Genomic DNA, 20,338 nt, shown 5'->3' with positions numbered 1-20,338 from the left:
AGGTAGGAGTGACTAGGCAATCAGGATAGATAATAAACAGAGTAGGAGCGTATCTGAAGAGTGTGTGTGTGTGTGTGTGTGTGTGTGTGTGTGTGTGTGTGTGTGTGTGTGTGTGTGTGTGTGTGTGTGTTGGAGTGTCAGTGTAGTATGTGTGAGCGAGTGCAAGAGAGTCGGTGCAAAAAAAAGGGGGTCAAAGGAGAGACTGAATTGAATCTGCAGGCTGGCAGTTGATAGGAAAAGGATGACGGAGAGGCGGTGTGTGGCAAGTAAAGAAAGCAAAGAAAATATGACAGAGAATAGGAGTGAGATTAAAGAGAGGGAATAAGAAAGATGACAGAGAAGGAGTGCAAGAAGTGTGAATGTTAAACAGGCTGAGGAATAAAAGTACAGAGAGGAGAAAGGGATGGATATAGTGGATGAAATAGCGTGGCATAGACAGAGATGGGTTATTGTGTGTATGAGTGCATGCACAGCAACCTTTGTTGGAGAAGATATGGTGAAAAAGCAAACACACACACTCACACGCATCCTCAATTAGACTCAACATTGGAATGTAATCCACCAAGGACACCAAGCGCTCGCTGGAGCTAGTCGCTAAGCTAAAAATAGACTTAGTGTCGACAGGAATGTGATAGACCTGTAGGCAGAAAAGCACCCAGAGGCACACAGCGACAGACTCATGGAMATATTTAACCTTTTAAGCTTTTCCCCTGTAATATAAATTACAGTGGAATTTAATACATGTAGTGTAACGAAATTACTCACATGAAAGAGTATAAGCCTATTTAATTGGTAGATTTTTATGTGACATTAATTTATTGGCTCTTAAAACAGAATTACTTATTACTGTATTATTATTGAATGAATTACAGAAGACTTTACCCTGGTTGAGTGAAAAAGACGCAGAAATCCACACCTGCTTATAACTTCCCTTGCCCTTAGAGAACATGCGTTTTTGGATAGCTGAGATGGCTGAGAGAATATGTTTGCATTGGTAAGTAGAATTTCTATCTAAATCCATTTCAATCCTTGACATCATTGAGTTGGAGTCTTCACTCAGGCTGTTATCTGCATGCTCTCTATTTCTTTTTCTTTATTCAAATCTTTCTCCTCTTCACTTTTTACACCTCCCCCTTATGTCTGATTAACCTTTCGCTCTCCTTATGGTCTAAAACACTGCTTAGCAACAGTTTCCACAGCAACAAACTCCTAAAAAAAACTATATCTCTCTCTTCCCTCCCTGACTTGGAGTCTTGTTCATTATAAAGTTGACCATTTTTGACTGTAATACCCTTACCCCCCAAAAATGGCTTCTGGCAAACTGTTGTGGGAAACCTTTGGTCAATTTGCCACAATAGCTCATATTTTCACATGAAAATTAGTTTTGTGGCAAACTTGCAGCAAATTTGCAGTGACTTGTGAACTTCTGGCAAACAATTCTGGGAAACTTGTGGCGAACATTCTACTCTTTGCTGCAAATTTGCTGCAAACTCAGTATGAATATGCAAATTAGATCTGTTTTTTGGTTACTGTGTGTTGTATCTATATAAACCAAATCACATACAACTTTAAATGAACTTGCTTATCACAGATAAAACTATACTAAACATACTAAATATAATAAACAACATGTATTCAATGTCTTAACAGATACAAATAAATCCAATACAACCTGAAATCATCAGTACGCTAATGAAGGAAATAGCAAAGACTGGATATTTCCCTACCTTTTTATGTAGCTACAACATTTACAGATAAATGTGAACACTATGGGAATGTTGACCGTAGGATGTTTAAAGGGGCAACTGCAGAATTTATATGAGCCAACTGATAACTGAGTAATAGCTTTCAACCAATGGAAGTTTAAAAGATAATGAACAACATTTAAATAATTAAAACAACAAAAAATGTATCACACCCAGTTCAGAACTATTGCCTTTTTGAGTGAACATTGGAGATGGCGGTCCTTCATCCAAAGCTGGTTGAATTCAGAAAACACAATATCAAAACAAAATTAGGATACTGAAAACCATAACTGAATTGTTAGACTCAGCAGCTAATGGTCAGATGTTACAAAGTTGCCTCGATGTTGCTATACTTCTCCCTGAAACTGGCATTCTATATATTTTTCAGCAAGGAAACAATGTTTCTTCCTTGTATAAATGCTATATAAACAAGCGGTGTAGCTAGCATAAACTGGGACTTACTGTAGGCCTACTGAATCTAACTTCAAATGTGTGGCCAACTGTTCCTGGAGAGCCACAATTTACAATATTTTTCTCCAGCCAAGCTTCAACACAATTGATTAAAACAAATCATATAATTATGATATTCAATCTACGCTGGGGACTTGAGACAGTTGTCTACTAGCTGTCTCTTCTTCCTGGCTCAGGTGTATAAGGTTTGGGTGGAAGAAAAACAACATAAAATTRARTTATGCCTAATATGGATATTCATATTATTCATATTATTTTCCCAAAATGAATTATAGCCATGCCTTGACCTGGTGCACACATATTTCTCTGTCCTCAGTTTGATTGAAGGCCTCAATCATATAATTATTTACCTTGTAACTGATTGCTTCTAGAAAGAGAGAAGGAACAACACAACACACAAGTTTAAAGCAATCAAATATCTAACTGTTACAGATAATGAATGTATGGGCTACATTTATGAGAATAATACATTCATTTGCTTACTTTATCAAGCTTGAAGACAATACACAAATTCATCACTCAAAAAATGGGTTTTGAGTGAGTGCGCCACAAACATCTTCCCAGGGTGTTGATGCATCCTCCTCCCAAAACAGCCTCTTCCAACACCTTGGGTAGGGGAAGGGTATCCATCTGTAAAAGTGTCTTGCTTTGATGTCAAGTCAGCTCATATTGTTGCTACCTTAGCTGTTGTGCTAGCTAGCTAACATGCTACAGAACAGTGCCACTGCATATTGACATGCATATTAGTATTAACCTAAAAATATTTAGGCAAATCATTAGTTAGCTAGCCAACTATCACATATTGTGCAAAAATAGGATAGCTAACGTTAGCTAGCTAGCTATACACTAGCCTGCTAGCTCAGCGCTAGCCAGTCAGTGACACTGACAGATTGAAACTGGTATCAACAAAATGTGTTTCACTCTATGCCATAAAACATGACATTGCTAACTAGGCATCAATTAGCTAACAATTTGACATTTTAATTAAAAACTTAGACGCTCACAGGACAACTTTGGTAGGTAGCTAGCTAAATAGCTTGGTTACCATTTTACAACAGATTTTTCGAATCCCCCGATTAGTTGTCAACTGTTACTGGTCTTGGAACTCATGTGTTCAACAGAAATTACTTCTGGTAAACTGTTTGCCAATAGTGGCATTAAATATGGTTGCCACAGGTTTGCCTCAGATTCAAATAGAATCTTGGAAGAATTGTTTGCCACTAGCAGTAATAAAGCACTCTTCAGGAGAGACCTCTATGATTATTGTTGTGAGTTCTGTTATCTTGGTTTGAGTTCATGAGGAAATTGACCTCTTAATTGAAACTGCATGAAAGGTTTAAGAGGGCCAATCTCTAGTTATTCAGTTGTCTATAGAAAAGGAATGGGAAAGGATCTCAGATCACTGCTGAATTAGTGAAAATACAATAGTGAAGGCACATTTTAGAGACAGAACTGTGTAAACAATAGTGCCATGACAATTCCCATAAAATATCTTGCAACGCCATCTGCATTTTAATTCATTTCCAATTGGTACTTCATATGCTTTTTTAAAATCTATAAATATACAGTAAAACATACAATCACAGATTCCCAAGGGACATTTTTACCTTGACCTTACCATGCAGAGGATGCGCACAGTGCAACAATATGATGAAGTGTCAATATTTCTGTCACCCACACACAGGAAAAAGGTTCCAAATAAATGACATTATTACGTGTTCCACCACCCATGTTATTTACATTATTAAATGTCCATGTGGGCTCTGTTATGTCGGTAAAACCACCCGCTCTCTCAAACAGAGAATTAGTGAACATAAAAGTTCAATCAGGAGAAACGACAGGGATTATCCAGTCGCTGTACATTTCAATGASMTGAAGCATGACATTTCCACCTTTAGATTTTGTGGCATAGAGAAAGTTAAGATATCAGACAGGGGAGGTGATATTAATAATACTCTGAGTAAAAGATAATGTTTTGGGATTTTCACCCTCCAGACATTGTTTCCAAAAGGACTTAATGATGAAATACCTTTGTATGTTATGCTGTGAATTGGAACATGAAATGTGTGTCTCTTGTAGATTATTCTGACGTTTTTCATATGATGTACCCAATGACTAATGAACTTGCTATGTCCTCATTGAGATTATACAGAAGTGTTCAATACGCCTTATTTATACACTTTTGTAATATTTATGAAATGCACATTGTTATATTTGGTAGCACTTATTTATTTTCCTTTGCCTCCAACCCCCTTCGATGTGTAGAACGGATGTGGGTGGAGCCTGGTCTACATAAGTGTGCAACTTTCAAAATATCCCAAAAGCTCTGACGAAGGCCGTGTGGCCGATACGTAAGCTTATTAAATATCGGTGATACTATCAAGAGCAGTGTGCGGTTTCCTTTTCCTTCATCTTGTTCAATTGATGCCATGCACCTGCAAATAAGATTGCTCAGATGTGCGAGTGCCTTTTTGAATTTGACCTTGACCTTACCACACATTGATCTTGTGTTCATTCTATCATTACTGATAGAAAAATGTATTGTGCTGCTAAGACCTAGCCTGAGTAGCCTCTGAATACAATTCAGCAAAGCCACTGTTATCAGCGCAGTACTGCTGTCAAGTCTTAAACCCCGGTAATGTGTGAAATGTACATGTGCTCAATAGCACATAGCCTAACTACAGTAATTTACATATTTAGGGAACTCAAGCTAAAAAGTATTTTATTCAATGAAATCATTGTTTTATCTGTTATAGGCTATGTATTTAGTTGTTTAGCCCACATAACAATCTACAATCTACATGTAACTGTCCTCGTTGCTTATCATCATGATCAGCAAAATGTCCAAARGTCTACAGAAAAAAACATCAAAGTAAGATATCCCCAATGAGCTCAATATGGCTTTTATCTTGAGTCCTACAAATCCAGCTCCCTTTGTGTGACCAACTTCAATGGAGAACAGATTGTTGGCCAGGTTCCGTTTGTGACTGTCTCATATTAGATAGGGAAAGACATCTTGCGCACGCGGTCAGAATCTAGACCAGAGAAACCCTACAGCGACTTCAGGACCACGGACAGCGACTTAAAGAAGGCTTACCGAGGGGGGCAGTTCTCTCTCTCTCTCTCTCTCTCTCTCTCCTCTCTCTCTCTCTCTCTCTCTCTCTCTCTCTCTCTTTGAAATGCGCGAGTTTCCACTTACATCAAGATCCTCAGAACGAAAAGTGCGCGCGACTAAAGGAACGCCTCAGAGTGGTTTAGTGTAAAGAGCAAGATATCAACACAATAACACCATGCAGGTAAATTGAAAAGATAACATGTATATTTTGTTGTGTTTGTTGTGTTAGTTTTAATTGTTGGAATAGCCTAAACAAACTGCTGCAGAGTTTTGAGTTCAGTACGAGGCAGACCTGCTGAATCCATGCCCACGTCATTCGTGGAATAACAGTTATGGCAGAAAATAATMATTGAGTTATTGCAAAACATGTCATACAGTGGACAAATAAATACATCCAATCAATTGTTATTATATTTTTTATTATTTTAATGTGAGTGTTGCTGAATCAATCAAATGAAACAGTAACCAACTGCCATGGAAAATATGTAATGTCAGCTACTTGGTGTCACTGATATTGTACCTGCTCTGACGATGGCTCTATTCTATGCCATTTTGTGACAATGGCTAGGCTCAACTTAATGATAGTAATTCTTACCATCTGCAGTATTGTATGTCACTATCTTAGCAACAACAACAATAATAACAATAATAATTAGGTGGGTGCTTATATTTGTCCTATTTCACACATGTACAACTGTGTATTATATGCATGTGTGAATTGGAAATGTTTTTTTTTGCATATCCCAACTCCCCCTGAAACACCCTTGGAGAGTGGGGTCATGGCCAAGGTCTTAGTTTAAAGCGGTAATCAGCAGTTTAATTAATTTTAAAGCATACTCCCCGCCTGTTTCGATAACAAACTGAGGGATGGGGCTGGAGAAACTTAACCACTCTCACAGACAGGTCTCTGGATGCAAGGACTGACCATCCATGATATCAAAAATATAATTTTAACTGTGTTTTGAGGCTATATGGCRTTTGTTTACATTTACTATATTTTGGGTTCTGATGGGGTACAACAGTTGAACTAAGATCATGAGAAATGTATAAGTTACATTCTTCAAGAATCAACGGATACATATCACAATTTATGTAACTGCAGACTGCCCCTTTAACTGTGTTGTAACCATGTACTACTAAATTATGTGTATCAATTTCAGACAGGCAATTACTATAAATGTTTTWAAGTTAAGCCATTGTCCAAAGGCAAGCATTCAGATATAATGTAATGTATTTTATCAACTAATGGTGTCCATATTGATATATAGAGTGACTGACTGTTCAACCCATTGTAGAGATTGTGCTAGACAGAAGTCTAGAAGCTGCAAAAAGCTTTTTATGAGTGCAATAGTTGAGTGTGTTGAGTGAAGTGCAGAGCATTGTGTCAGATACAGTATGTAGAGATCACTCATTGCTGCTGCAGCTCCAGCTGGAATTTGACCATGTGTTCTGCAGTTGCCTCACTGTTTGGAGTCGTACATTGAGACTTGGCATGAAATTATGTTGGTTAAGACGACACGTTGGAAAAGCTTAATGTGTTACTTGTTGGTCGGGAAAATATGTACAAGTATGGAGCTGAAATGTTTTCTTGGTTTGAAAGAAAAACAAGTGAGGTAGTAGTCCTCCCCATCCCCCACCCCCTTATACAACACACACACAGYGATGGTAAACTATTTTTTGGCATACACTCATGTCTTGGGACCGTCCGCCCAACAAAACCAATGAGGGAGCATTATCATCTAACCATTTTCAATGTAGTTGTCTCAGTCTGTACTGTAATATATTTAGACTCTGAGAGACACAGTGCATGTGCGATACAGTGCACAGAGATACAATATACCAATAGTGTTCTGTGATACAGTGCATCCCTCTGTGACAATAATCAGCTGAGTCCCAGCTGTTCCATGCAGCAAGGCATTACAGGCATGATTGAACCCTAGAGGCTCTGTGATTTACCACCCAACAGCACTGTACCCTAAAACTTCTCAACTGCCAGTCCCTTTCTCAGGAAATAACACAATACCAGAATGGATAGCTACAATTGCTTGAGTTAGGAAATATGGGCTTTTGTAATGTAAAAACTATTTCCCCAAAGTCCACACAATACAGTAGTTGAGGAAACCCTGGGGTCTATAGATCCAAGCAGAGACTTTCATATATTGTGATTGCAGACGCAGAGGGCAATTTGATAAGATTCAAATGTAACCACACTGTAACTTAAATTTAATTGTTCATTGAACAATTCATCCAGGCAAATAAAAGAGAGGTCACCCCCCACCCCTTTCTCCCCTGTCGTGGAATCKGTTTTATCTGAGGAAGTGCACGCGCGGCTACTTAATGAGCATGCCAATGGGAGAAGAGAGAGGAGACAACTTGTAGGGGTGCATAGGGACTATGGAGGCAGTTTGAAGTATTTCTATAAGAGAGTGTATTTGCTTGTTCAAGTACACTATATATACAAAGTATGTGGACACCCCTTCAAATTAGTAGTGACGGCTATTTCACCCACACCCGTTGCTGAGAAGTGTATAAAATCGAGCACACAGCCATGCAATCTCCATAGACAAATATTGGCAGTAGAATGGCCTTACTCGAGACCTCAGTGACTTCCAATGTGGCATCGTCATAGGATGCCACCTTTCCAACAAGTAAGTTCATMAAATTTCTGCCCTGCTAGAGCTGCCCCGATCAACTGTAAGTTCTGTTATTGTGAAGTGGAAACGTCTAGGACAACAACGGCTCAGCCGCGAAGTGGTAGGGCACGCAAGTTCACAGAACGTGACCGCCGAGTGCTGAAGCACATAACACGTAAAAAATTGTCTGTCCTCGGTTCTGTTATTGTTATCGCTCATATACCGAGTTCCAAACTGGCTCTGGAAGCAACGTCAGCACAAGAACTGTTTGTTGCGAACTTCACCATGCGCTATGCCAAGCATCGGCTGGAGTGGTATAAAGCTTGCTGCCATTTGACTCAGTGGAAGTAGTGGAAAAATGTTTTCTGGAGTGATGAATCACACTTCACCATCTGGGTTTGGAGGATGCAAGGATAATGCTACCTGCCCCAATGCATCATTTCAACTGTAWAGTTCGGTGGAGGAGKAATAATGGTCTGGGGCTGTTTTTCACGGTTCGGGCTAGGCCCTTTTGTTCCAGTGAAGGAAAATCTTAAGGCTACAGCATACAGTACAATGACATTMCACACGATTCTGTGCTTCCAAATTTCTTGCAACAGTTTGGGGAAGGCCCTTTCCTGTTTAAGCATGACAATGCCCCGTGCACAAAGCGAGGTCCATACAGAAATGGTTTGTCGAGATCGGTGTTTAAGAACTTGACTGGCCTGCACAGACCATCACCTCAATCCCATCAAACACCTTTGGGATGAATTGGAACGCCGACTGCGAGCCAGGCCTAATCGCCCAACATCAGTGACCGACCTCACTAATGCTCTTGTGRCTGAATGTTATCAAATCGATGGTGCCAACTAAACTGACTTTTTGGGATATAAAGAAGGATTTTATCTAACAAAATGACCATGCATGTTGTAGCTGGGACCCTTGGGATTGCAAATCAGAGGAAGATTTTCAAAAAGTAAGTGAGTATTTAATCGCTATTTGTGATTTTACGAAGCCTGTGCTGGTTGAAAAATATTTTGATGTGGGGCGCCGYCCTCAAACAATCGCATGGCATGCTTTCGCTGTAAAGCCTATTGTAAATCGGACAATGCAGTTAGATTAACAATAATTTAAGCTTTTAACCGATATAWGGCATTTGTATGTACATAGATGTTTATTATCCATAATTTTTACGATTTTTTATTTGAATTGCRCGCCTTCCAGTTTCACCAGAAGTTGTCGACAGGTGGCGGGACGCCTAKCCCAAAGAAGTTTTTAACATGATCAATATGGGGGGGAAAAAAGTATTGACTGCTGATCGCTGCCTATGGTGCTGCAATTGCGACATGTCTATGCGACTGCATGCCTATCGAATCGATGATAGGCTTTCTGTGGTGCCAGGGCATGTATAGCTTTGCTTTAGCTAATGGATAAAYGTTTATTTATAGTCCTATTTGGTCATCATTTTCTCATGTTAAGCCTAACAATAATTTCACGAAGCTATACACAGTGTCACAATGCTGCCATTTTTAGACTGCTGGCTGGTGACAATAATGTATCCAATGAAATGCAAACATTGCAGATTGTAAAATAAATGTTAGATGCAACAGCATACTAATCAGCTACCAATTGATTTTGTTGAATATACAACTGTCCTGTATAGGCTACCTGAACCTGCATGACATGAACTGTCCTCGTGCTCTTTCCCAGCTTGGATAGAAAAATGTTGTGCTTAAAACCAGTCCGTTAATGCCAAATAATACAGTCAGTCCACCCTCAAAACACTAGCTTACTAGGAATTGTTTCATTACGCAGTGTACCATCTATAACTATAAACCTATTTAGCTGCTATTTAGAAACTTTTTACAAAATGACATATCAAATAGCCTAACACTGAGGAATAAGTATTCGGCTTGAGGATAAATTCAGCCACTATTTATTGTTGTACTCAGCAGTTTTGTCTGGCTAATAGCCTACACAAATGGGCTGCAATATTCAAGGTAAATTCCCGAAAATAAAAAAAATCAAAAAATCTAACTTGAGAGATGCCCTGGTGTCTTGAAGTCTTCCTTTTTTGTAGGTCCGGGATGCGGACCCGRCTGTTTTCAATACTGAATATTGCCAACCCAGACCTTCCTGAGACATTGTACAATATATGTCCATTGCGCTGCACACAATTTAAACTAGTCTTGAATGATGCATTCCAAAATATACCAGAGATAAGGGACTGTTGATTTCACTCTCAGTTAATCTCTTTCCGTAATATGTTGCGACTGGCAATTAAGGAGAATGAGAGGCTCAATTAAAGATGTTGCAGAACTGGTGTATTTGAAGTACAACTCCCTTCTGCCCAGTTTCCCTGATGTTGCTACGGCAATCARGCTGTTTTTACCATCCCTGTAACTGTTGCTTCTACAGAGAGAGTGTTTTCTCAACTAAAACTCATAAAGAACTACCTAAGAATCATTAGGCTCCCGGTCTGATATGTGCTTTTGAACACCTGACCACCTGTAAGTCATTGCACTGGCACCGTCGTAGCCTTGACCACAGCATTTGTACACTCATATCCCCTTATACTTTCAATCAGTAAAAAAAAATCTTCACTTTTTCAGTCACATTCCTGAAGCACTTACCTTCCTAGTACATATGGAGATTAAAAAGGTTTATGAATTACTTTTTGGAGGGTTACTGTCAAAATGATTTATTAAATGTAAAACAAAATAGACATCGATGACAGCGCATGGGCCCCCAGAGTTTGCGGGGGCTGCGGGGGTGTCCAGTACGCCAGTTCTCTCTTGTCCCAGACCTGTTGTTTTCGACCCTCTATCTCCCTCTCCTCACCCTCTCTCTCTCTCTCTCCCAGAAGAGGACTGCCCACCCCTCAGCGCCTAGTTCTGTTATGATGAGCGAAGGGGGGGAACCCAAGAGCGGACTCAGCAGAGGAAACCGGAATGAATGCACAAAATGTTTATTGAACACAGCAAAGTGCAGAACCGGGGCAGCTCAGATGAGTTGCAATAACCAGGAGTGTAGAGTGAGGTTGGAGTTGGCAGCGTGGAACAGGGGAACAGGTCCTGGGGGGAATCCAAGGTAATGGTGGTGAGTAATATCCAGAGCAAGGTGGTTGGTGGTGAGATGTGGAACAGGAGACAGGAGCCAGAGACAGAGCGGTACTGCAAGGAGAGGACAAAAATGATGTAAGGTAGAGAAACATGCACAGCAGAGCAAACAGGATCTAGAGCAAAGACAAAAGGCTAGAATCATAACTAACAGATAATATATTACGATCTGGCAGCGTGGAGATGGCAGGAATAAGTATATGTAGAGGTCTTGATTTATGGGACGATATGCAGCTGGTAGGGATTAGCTCTGACTCCAGCACATCTGTCTCCAACCACACAATCACACCAAGGGAGAGAAAGAGAGAGAGAGAGAGAGAGAGAGCGAGTATACAGGGGGAGAACTGAAGGTTAGGACAACACCGGATGGACACCAGAGGGCGTAGTGGGAGCAGATGTGACAAGTTCCTCTCTAGTTTTCTTCCTAGGTTCCTGCCTTTGTAGGGAGTTGTTCCTTGCCACAATGCTTCTACATCTGCATTGCTTGCTCTTTTGGGGTTTTAGGCTGGGTTTCTGTATAAGCACTTTGTKACATCTGCTGATGTAAAAAGGGCTTTATAAATACATTTAATTATATGTCCTGGTGTTCAACACATGGCCAGTACTCATCCCCACCCTGACGCTGATCTTATGTTGATGCTGTTTTTCTGAGTTTCTCAATGCTCTGTGTGCCTTGGCTCCCTTTCATATTCAAATRGGAGAGGAAGAGATGATGAGGGAGCTGGGTATCTCCCTCGATATTTTGCTCCATTCTCTCTTCAAACACTGTAACAAAACAAGAATCCACACCACGCGGCCACACGCATACATATACACACACACACAAACACACACATGGYCCCTGGAATAGACTAAAATGAACAGCTTTGTATGCGTAAAAAAACATGATAGCTCCATCCTTGTGGCACGGTGGACTAATTCCATGGATAGAGAACAGAAGATTATAGGTTTGAAACTCACTGATGGCTCGTCACAATAAAAAATAAAATGTGTTTGCATGATWAATGCCTAAGGAAATGAATTTCCATGTGTCCTATCTGTCCTTGGAGTTAAAACAAAGTTATCCCAAAATAAGCTAGCMGTGTTATTGAAACGTTCAGTAAACATTTTAAGGATCCCCATTAGCTGTTGCAAAAGCAGCAGCTACGATTCCTGGGGTCCCCACAAAACATGAAACATGACATAATACAGAACATCAATAGACAAGAACAGCTCAAGAACAGCTCAAGAGCTCAAGAACTACATAAAAAATGTAAAAGGCACACTTAGCCTACATATCAATGCATACACACAAACTATCTAGGTCAAATAGGGGAGAGTCGTTGTGCCGTGAGGTGTTAATAGAGAATTTCCGTTCTCAGAGCGTTAATAAAACCTCCCAGGAAAACTTTCAAGGAAACAGAGTTAAATGTTCTCAGAACCTCCCTGAAACCTAAAAATAAACAGAACAGGAGAAATTCAAAACATATTAAAAAAAACGTTCACTTTTACCGGTCAGGAAATGTATGGCTTCGTTCCCACAACCAATGTGAAACCAAAAACACACGTTCCCACAACTTTCAAGGAACCAAMTGTGCTACTGAATAGTAGGTTTTCTTCCACTCAGTCGGGGTTGATGCTACCTCTTTCCTTCTCTATTATTTTCTTCATCCTACAACCCATCCTCCTCTTATCTTCAGTCACAACATCCTGTATTACCAGCCTCCTGCCTCCCTTGTTTTATCACTCTTTCTTCTAACTTCTAATGAGACATTGTTGCTAGGTAATGCATAGGTGGCAAGTTGAAGGAATTGACAACTTAAGTCTGCTTAGGAATGGCTCATTTTAAGCCTTGTGGGGTTCTTTGCACAATTGTGTTTCTATTTTGAAATGATATTCTCTTCCTCCCTCTCTGTCCAGCCCATGATTTCTCCTCTGTGTATTCACTAACCCTTCTGTACCAACTACCCTCTCTGAAGTATACTAACACCTCTTTTGTGTCTGTACTAACAGTCCTTTCTGTAGTGTCCTTCCCCCTTTCTCTGTCATCTGTTAACCCAGTTCTATGTCCCCCAGGCTGATGGGAAGGGGATGGACAGTGGCCTCCTGCAAGATGCCAATGGAACGGAGCCCAGCCCGGGAGGACAGAGGGAGGACAGAGGGAAATGGCAGAAGATCAGTCGTAAATCTCTGATGAAGTGCTGTCTCGTCAAATGGATCATCGACAGCACAACACATGCACAGGGGCCAGGTAGGTATGGGACAGAGCAGAACTAACTACCCAACTAACTACTGTAAGTAATATGAGGCTCAGTCATCCCAGCCACAGTGTTGTATGTGTCCTACCCTGTTTGGGATAGCTGGGGTGGAGTGGAGATGAAGGCGGAGTAGAGGGGGAGGGGATGCAGTCTTTCAATCCCCTGGCCTATACTACTGATTACATTATTTCTGATGCATCTACCCTGTCTTATAGGACTATATTTAAAACTCTATCTTCTCTCTCTGTCTCTCGCTGTCTCTCAGTTGACTTCTGCTGTGCTAGCCTCTCCTCTCTTTGTGTCACTTCAGTATACCAGCCAATCAATCTATCAATAAATCTCTATTCATTCTAGCTCCCTCCACAGTCCCAGTAAACTGATTGCTGTAGGGTTACTGCTGAGTTTGTTCCTGTAAGCTCTTCCAATTTCTCCTGTCATAATTCTTTTGAATGGTCTTTATTAAATGTTTTATTGTTGACTATTTATTTTTCTCTCAATTCTTACAAATGGTTTTAGGAGGCATTTATACTTAACAGAAATATAAACACAACATGTAAAGTGTTGATCCTATGTTTCATGAGCTTAAATAAAAGATCCCAGAAATGTTCCAKATGCACAAAAAGCTTATTTCTCAAAACATTTTGGCACAAATTTCTTTACATCCCTGTTAGTGAGCATTTCTCCTTTGCCAAGATAATCTATCCACCTGACAGGTGTGGCATATCAAGAAGCTGATTAAACAGCATGATCATTACACAGGTGCACCTTGTGCTGGGGACAATAAAAGGCCTCTCTAAAATGTGCAGTTTTGTCACACAACATAATGCCACAGATGTCTCAAGTTTGGAGGGAGCGTGCAATTGGCATTCTGACTGCAGGAATGTCCACCAGAGCTGTTGCCAGAGAATTGAATGTTAATTTCTTTACCATAATGTCATTTTAGAGATTTGGCAGTACGTCCAACAGGCTTCACAACCTTTAACCACGTGTAACCACGCCAGCCCAGGGCCTCCACATCCGGCTTCTTAACCTGCAGGATCGTCTTAGACCAGCCACCCGGACAGCTGATGAAACTGTAGGTTTGCACAACCAAATAATTTCTGCCCAAACTGTTAGAAACCGTCTCAGGGAAGCTCATCTGCGTGCTCATCGTCCACACCAGGGTCTTGACCTGACTGCAGTTTGGCATCGTAACCGGCAAATGCTCACCACTGGCATGCTGGAGAAGTGTGCTCTTCATGAGAACAAATGGTGGTCACACCAGATAATGACTGGTTTTCTGATCCACGCCCCTACCTTTGTGACCTAATGTATTTATTTCAGTTGAGTGATTTCCTTATGAACTCTAACTCAGTAAAATCTTTGAAATTATAGCATGTTGCRTTTATATTTTTGTTCAGTGTAGAAAGCTTAAAMATATTATTGAAATAAAAATGCCAGTGTTAACAGTAATATACCTGTCATCTCTCAACAGATAGAGAAGAGCTGCCTCCTGATAGAGACTATAGCCAGTCATTTTGTCAATTGATCTTGTTCAATTATCGATGATTTTCGATTCAAAGCCTTTGTGAATTATTTAGTTTTAGATCATTTCCATACCCTTACCAAGTACAACACATGCAAATAGAGARACTATGTAAAATATTGTTAAATAAATAGGGGCTGTTGAAGAAAGAATATGTTTTTCACTTTTCTATCCAGCACCTGAACTAGTTGGATGTGCATATTTTTCCTTTTTCATGGGTTGAAGCATGAGCTGAGTATGGAGGGAATAGTAGAGTGCCTGTTGCTGCTTATACCCTGTTAGCCCTCATTTTCTCTACCCATCTAAATTATTGACATTGCCCTTCTGTGCGTGCAGACTGGGGTTAACATCTGCACGTGCACTCACCAGAGCTAAGAGACCCTTACCCTTCTCTACCCCCAAACCCCCGTCCCGCCCCCAAATGAACCCCTTCATTGCCCTTCTGCCCTGCCTCAACTCATTCTACTCCAGTAAGGAACCCCAAATACAACCATGTCTAGGGATTTCCATCTGCTGGATAGTATCACTCATTACATGACATAGTAGAAGTACTCTCTATGCACACCAGATGGTACTCTCACTCTYTCTGGTAGTCTCAGAACTATTCAGAATTGTTTAAGTGATGGAAAGAGAGAGTGAGAGGGGAGAKAGAGAGGAGAGAGAGAGTGGAGTGGGGAGAGAGAGAGAGCCAGACTTCATCAAATAAATTGGAAATACAGACATTGTCATCCTACAAGAAACATGGTATAAAGGAGACRGACCCACTGGTTGCCCTCTAGGTTACAGAGAGCTGGTGGCCCATCTACCAAACTACCAGGTGTGAATCAGGGAAGAGACTCAGGAGGTATGCTAATTTGGTAGAAAGCAGACATAACCGACTCTGTTAAATTAGTCAAAACAGGAAAATKTTATATCTGGCTAGAAATGATCACAGAGAAAAATKTCCTCATGTGTGCTACCTAWATCCCCCCAATAGAATTCCCATAATGACAGCTTCTCCATCCTAGAGGGGGAGATCAACAATTTCCAGGCCCAGGGACATGTACTAGTCTGTGGCAACCTAAATGCCGGAACTGGACAAGAACCTGACACCCTCARCACACAGGGGGACAAACACCTACCTGGAGGTGACAGCATTCCCTCCCACATATGCCCCCCGAGACACAACTACATAACCAACAAAAATGGGTCACAAGTCCTGCAGCTCTGTCAGAGGCGGGTATGTACAGTGGCAAGAAAAAGTATGTGAACTCTTTGGAAATACCTGGATTTCTGCATAAATTGGTCATAAAATTTGATCTGATCTTCATCTAGGTTACAACAACAGACAAACACAGTCTGCTTAAACTAATAACACAAACAATGATACGTTTTCATGTCTTTATTGAACACACCGTGTAAACATTCACACTGCAGGGTGGGAAAAATATGTGAACCCTTGAATTGAATAACTGGTTGACCTTCCTTTGGCAGCAAAAACCTCAACCAAATGTTTTCTGTAGTTGCGTATCAGACCTGCACAAAGGTCAGGAGGAATTTTGGACCATTCCTCTTTAYAAAACTGTTTCAGTTCAGCAATATTCTTGGGATGTCTGGTGTGAACTGCTCTCTTGAGGTCATGCCACAGCATCTCAATTGGGTTGAGGTCAGGACTCTGACTGGGCCACTCAGGAAGCTGTATTTTCTTCTGTTGAAGCCATCTGTTGTTGATTTGCTTCKGTGTTTTGGGTCGTTGTCCTGTTRCATCACCCAACTTCTGTTGAGCTTCAATTGGCAGACAGATAGCCTAACATTCTCCTGCAAAATGTCTTGATGAACTTGGGAATACATTTTTCCGTCGATGATAGCAAGCTGTCCAGGCCCTGAGGCAGCAAAGCAGCCCCAAACCATGATGCTCCCTCCACCATACTTTACAGTTGGGATGAGGTTTTGATGTTGGTGTGATGTGATGTGCTTTTTTCTCCACACATAGTGTTGTGTGTTCATTCCTTCCAAACAACTCAACTTTAGTTTCCTCTGTCCACAGAATATTTTGCCAGTAGTGCTATGGAACTTCCAGGTGCACTTTTACAAACTTCAGACGTGCAGAAATGTTTGTTTTTTTGGACAGTAGTGGCTTCTTCCGTGGTATCCTCCCATGAACACAACTCTTGTTTAGTCTTTTACGTATCGTAGACTTGTCAACAGAGATGTTAGCATGTTCCAGATATTTCTGTAAGACTTTAGCTGACACTTTAAGATTCTTCTTATACTCATTGAGCATTCTGCGCTGTGCTCTTGTCATCTTTGCAGGACAGCCACTCCTAGGGAGAGTAGCAACAGTSCTGAATTTTCTCCATTTATAGACAATTTGTCTTACCGTGGACTGATGAACATCAAGGCTTTTAGAGATACTTTTGTAACCCTTTCCAGCTTTATGCAAGTCAACAAATCTTAATCTTAGGTCTTCTGAGATCTCTTTTGTTCGAGGCATGGTTCACATCAGGCAATRCTTCTCAAATTTTGTGAGTGTTTTTATAGGCAATGCAGCTCTAACCAACATCTCCAATCTTGTCTCATTGATTGGACTCCAGCTTAGCTGACTCTTAACGCCAATTAGCTTTTGGAGAAGTCATTAGCCTTGGGGTTCACATACCTTTTCCAACCTATACTGTGAAGTTTTTAAATATGTGTTCAATATAGACAAGAAAAATACAATAWTGTGTGWGTTATTAGTTTAAGCACATTATGTTTGTCTATTGTTGTGACTTAGATGAAGATCAGATCAAATTTGATGACCAATTTATGCAGAAATCCAGGTAATTCCAAAGGGTTCACATACTTTTTCTTGACACTATACATAGTCAATGGTAGGCTTTGAGGGGCCCCCTATGGTAGGTACACCTATAGCTCATCTCTTGGCAGTAATACTGTAGGCTACTTTATCACTGACCTCAACTCAGAGTCTCTTAGAGCATTCACAGTCAGCCCACTGACACCCCTATCAGATCACAACAAAATCACACTCTACTTGAACACAGCTATGCTCAATCATAAGGCATCAAAGCCAAAGGAACTGAATAATATTAAGAAATGCTATAGATTGAAGGAAAATAGTGTGGAAATCTACCAAAAAACAATTACTCAACAACAAATTCAATCCCTTCAAGACAATTTCCTGGACAAAAGGTTTCACTGTAATAGTGAAGGTGTAAACTTGGCAGTAGAAATCCTAAAAAGTATAATTTGACCTCTCAGCTTCCCTAGCAAATCTAGAAATTTCAAGCAGACAACCTAAGAAAGTTTGCAAAATTGACAAATGGTTTGATGAAGAATGAAAAAATCCAAGAAAGAAATTGAGAAACGTATCCAACCAAAAACATAGAGACCCAGAAAACTTGAGCCTATGCCTTCAATATAGTGAATCACTAAAACAATACAGAAATACACTACGGAAAAAGAACAGCATGTTAGAAATCAGATCAATGTAATTGAAGAATCCATAGAATCTAACCACTTCTGGCAAAATTGGAAAACTCCAAACAAACAACACGAAGAGTTATCTACCCAAATGGAGATGTATGGATAAAACACTTCTCCAATCTTTTTGGCTCTATAACAAAGAACAAAGAACAAACAGCAAAAACATATACATGATCAAATACAAGTCTTAGAATCAGCTATTAAAGACTGGAGAGTCCAGTGGGTTCTGGTAATTACATAATTGCGTCAACAGCAACCTTGGAAAAATCCTCTGCATGATCATTAACAGCAGACTGGTACATTTCCTTAGCAAAAACAGTGTACTGAGCAAATGTCAAATTGGCTTTTTACCAAATTACTGTACGACAGACCACGAATTCACCCTACACACCCTAATTGACAAACAAACAAACCAAAACAAAGGCAAAGTCTTTTCATGCTTTGTTGATTTTGAAAAAAAGCGTTCGACTCAATTTGGCATGAGGGCCTGCTATACAAATTGATGGAAAGTGGTGTTGGGGGAAAAACATACAACATTATAAAATCCATGTACACAAACAGAAAGTGTGTGGTTAAAATTGGCAAAAAACACACGTTTCTTTCCACAGGACAGGGGTGTGAGACACTAATGCAAAATATTTGTTATTGTAAAACAAACAAAAAACAGAAAACTTGAGCGTGCATAACTATTCACCCCCCCAAAGTCAATAGTTTGTAGACCCACCTTTGGCAGCAATTACAGCTGCAAGTCTCTTGGGGTATGTCTCAATAAGCTTGGCACATCTAGCCACTGGGATTTTTTGCCCATTCTTCAAGGCAAAACTGCTCCAGCTCCTTCAAGTTGGATGGGTTCTGCTGGTGTACAGCAATCTTTAAGTCATMCTACAGATTCTCAATTGGATTGAGGTCTGGGCTTTGACTAGGCCATTCCAAGACATTTAAATGTTTCCCCTTAAACCACTCAAGTGTTGATTTAGCAGTATGCTTAGGGCCATTGTCCTGCTGGAAGGTGCACCTCCATCCCAGTCTCAAATCTCAGGAAGACTGAAACAGTTTTCCCTCAAGAATTTCCCTGTATTTAAAGCCATCCATCATTCCTTCAATTTGACCAGTTTCCCAGTCCCTGCCGATGAAAAACATTCCCACAGCATGATGCAGCCACCACCATGATTCACTGTGGGGATGGTGTTCTTGGGGTGTTCTCTTGTACCAGACATAGCGTTTTCCTTGTTCCTTGTACCTTCTTCCATATGTTTGGGGAGTCTCCCACATGCCTTTTGGCAAACACCAAACGTGTTTGCTTATTTTTTTCTTTAAGCAATGGCTTTTTTCTGGCCACTCTTCCGTAAAGTCCAGCTCTGTGGAGTGTACGGCTTAAAGTGGTCCAATGGACAGATACTCCAATCTCCACTGAGCTTTGCAGCTCCTTCAGGGTTATCTTTGGTCTCTTTGTTTCCTCTCTGATTAATGCCCTCCTTGCCTGGTCCATGAGTTTTGGTGGGCGGCCCTCTCTTGGCAGGTTTGTTGTGGTTGAATGTTTTAATAATGGATTTAATGGTGCTCCGTGGGATGTTCAAAGTTTCTTATATTTTTTTATAACCCAACCCTGATCTGTACTTCTCCACAACTTTGTCCCTGACCTGTTTGGAGAGCTCCTTGGTCTTCATGGTGCCACTTGCTTGGTGGTGCCCCTTGCTTAGGGATGTTGCAGACTCTGGGGCCTTTCAGAACAGGTGTATATATACTGAGATCATGTGACAGATCATGTGACACTTAGATTGCACACATGTGGACTTTATTTAACTAATTATGTGACTTCGGAAGGTAATTGGTTGTACCAGATCTTATTTAGGGGCTTCTTAGCAAAGGGGGTGAATACATATGCACGCACAAGTTATTTTTTTCATTTCACTTCACCAATTTTGACTATTTTGTTTATGTCCATTACATGAAATCCAAATAAAAATCTATTTAAATTACAGGTTGTAATTTAATTACATGTTGTAATGCAACAAAATAGGAAAAACGCCAAGGGGGATGAATACTTTTGCA

The 20,338-nt window shown here is 40.4% G+C and overlaps 1 pseudogene; it reads left to right on the top strand.

Moving 5' to 3' along the window:
• The first annotated feature begins 668 nt into the window (after positions 1-668).
• LOC111964127 (calsenilin-like) overlaps positions 669-20,338 on the top strand; it is a 35,988-nt pseudogene continuing 16,318 nt past the window's right edge.

Source organism: Salvelinus sp. IW2-2015, linkage group LG5 (assembly GCF_002910315.2).
Source record: "Salvelinus sp. IW2-2015 linkage group LG5, ASM291031v2, whole genome shotgun sequence".
Taxonomy (NCBI): domain Eukaryota; kingdom Metazoa; phylum Chordata; class Actinopteri; order Salmoniformes; family Salmonidae; genus Salvelinus; species Salvelinus sp. IW2-2015.
The sequence above is the reverse complement of the archived record's forward strand: the minus strand, read 5'-3'. Positions and strand labels throughout refer to the sequence as shown.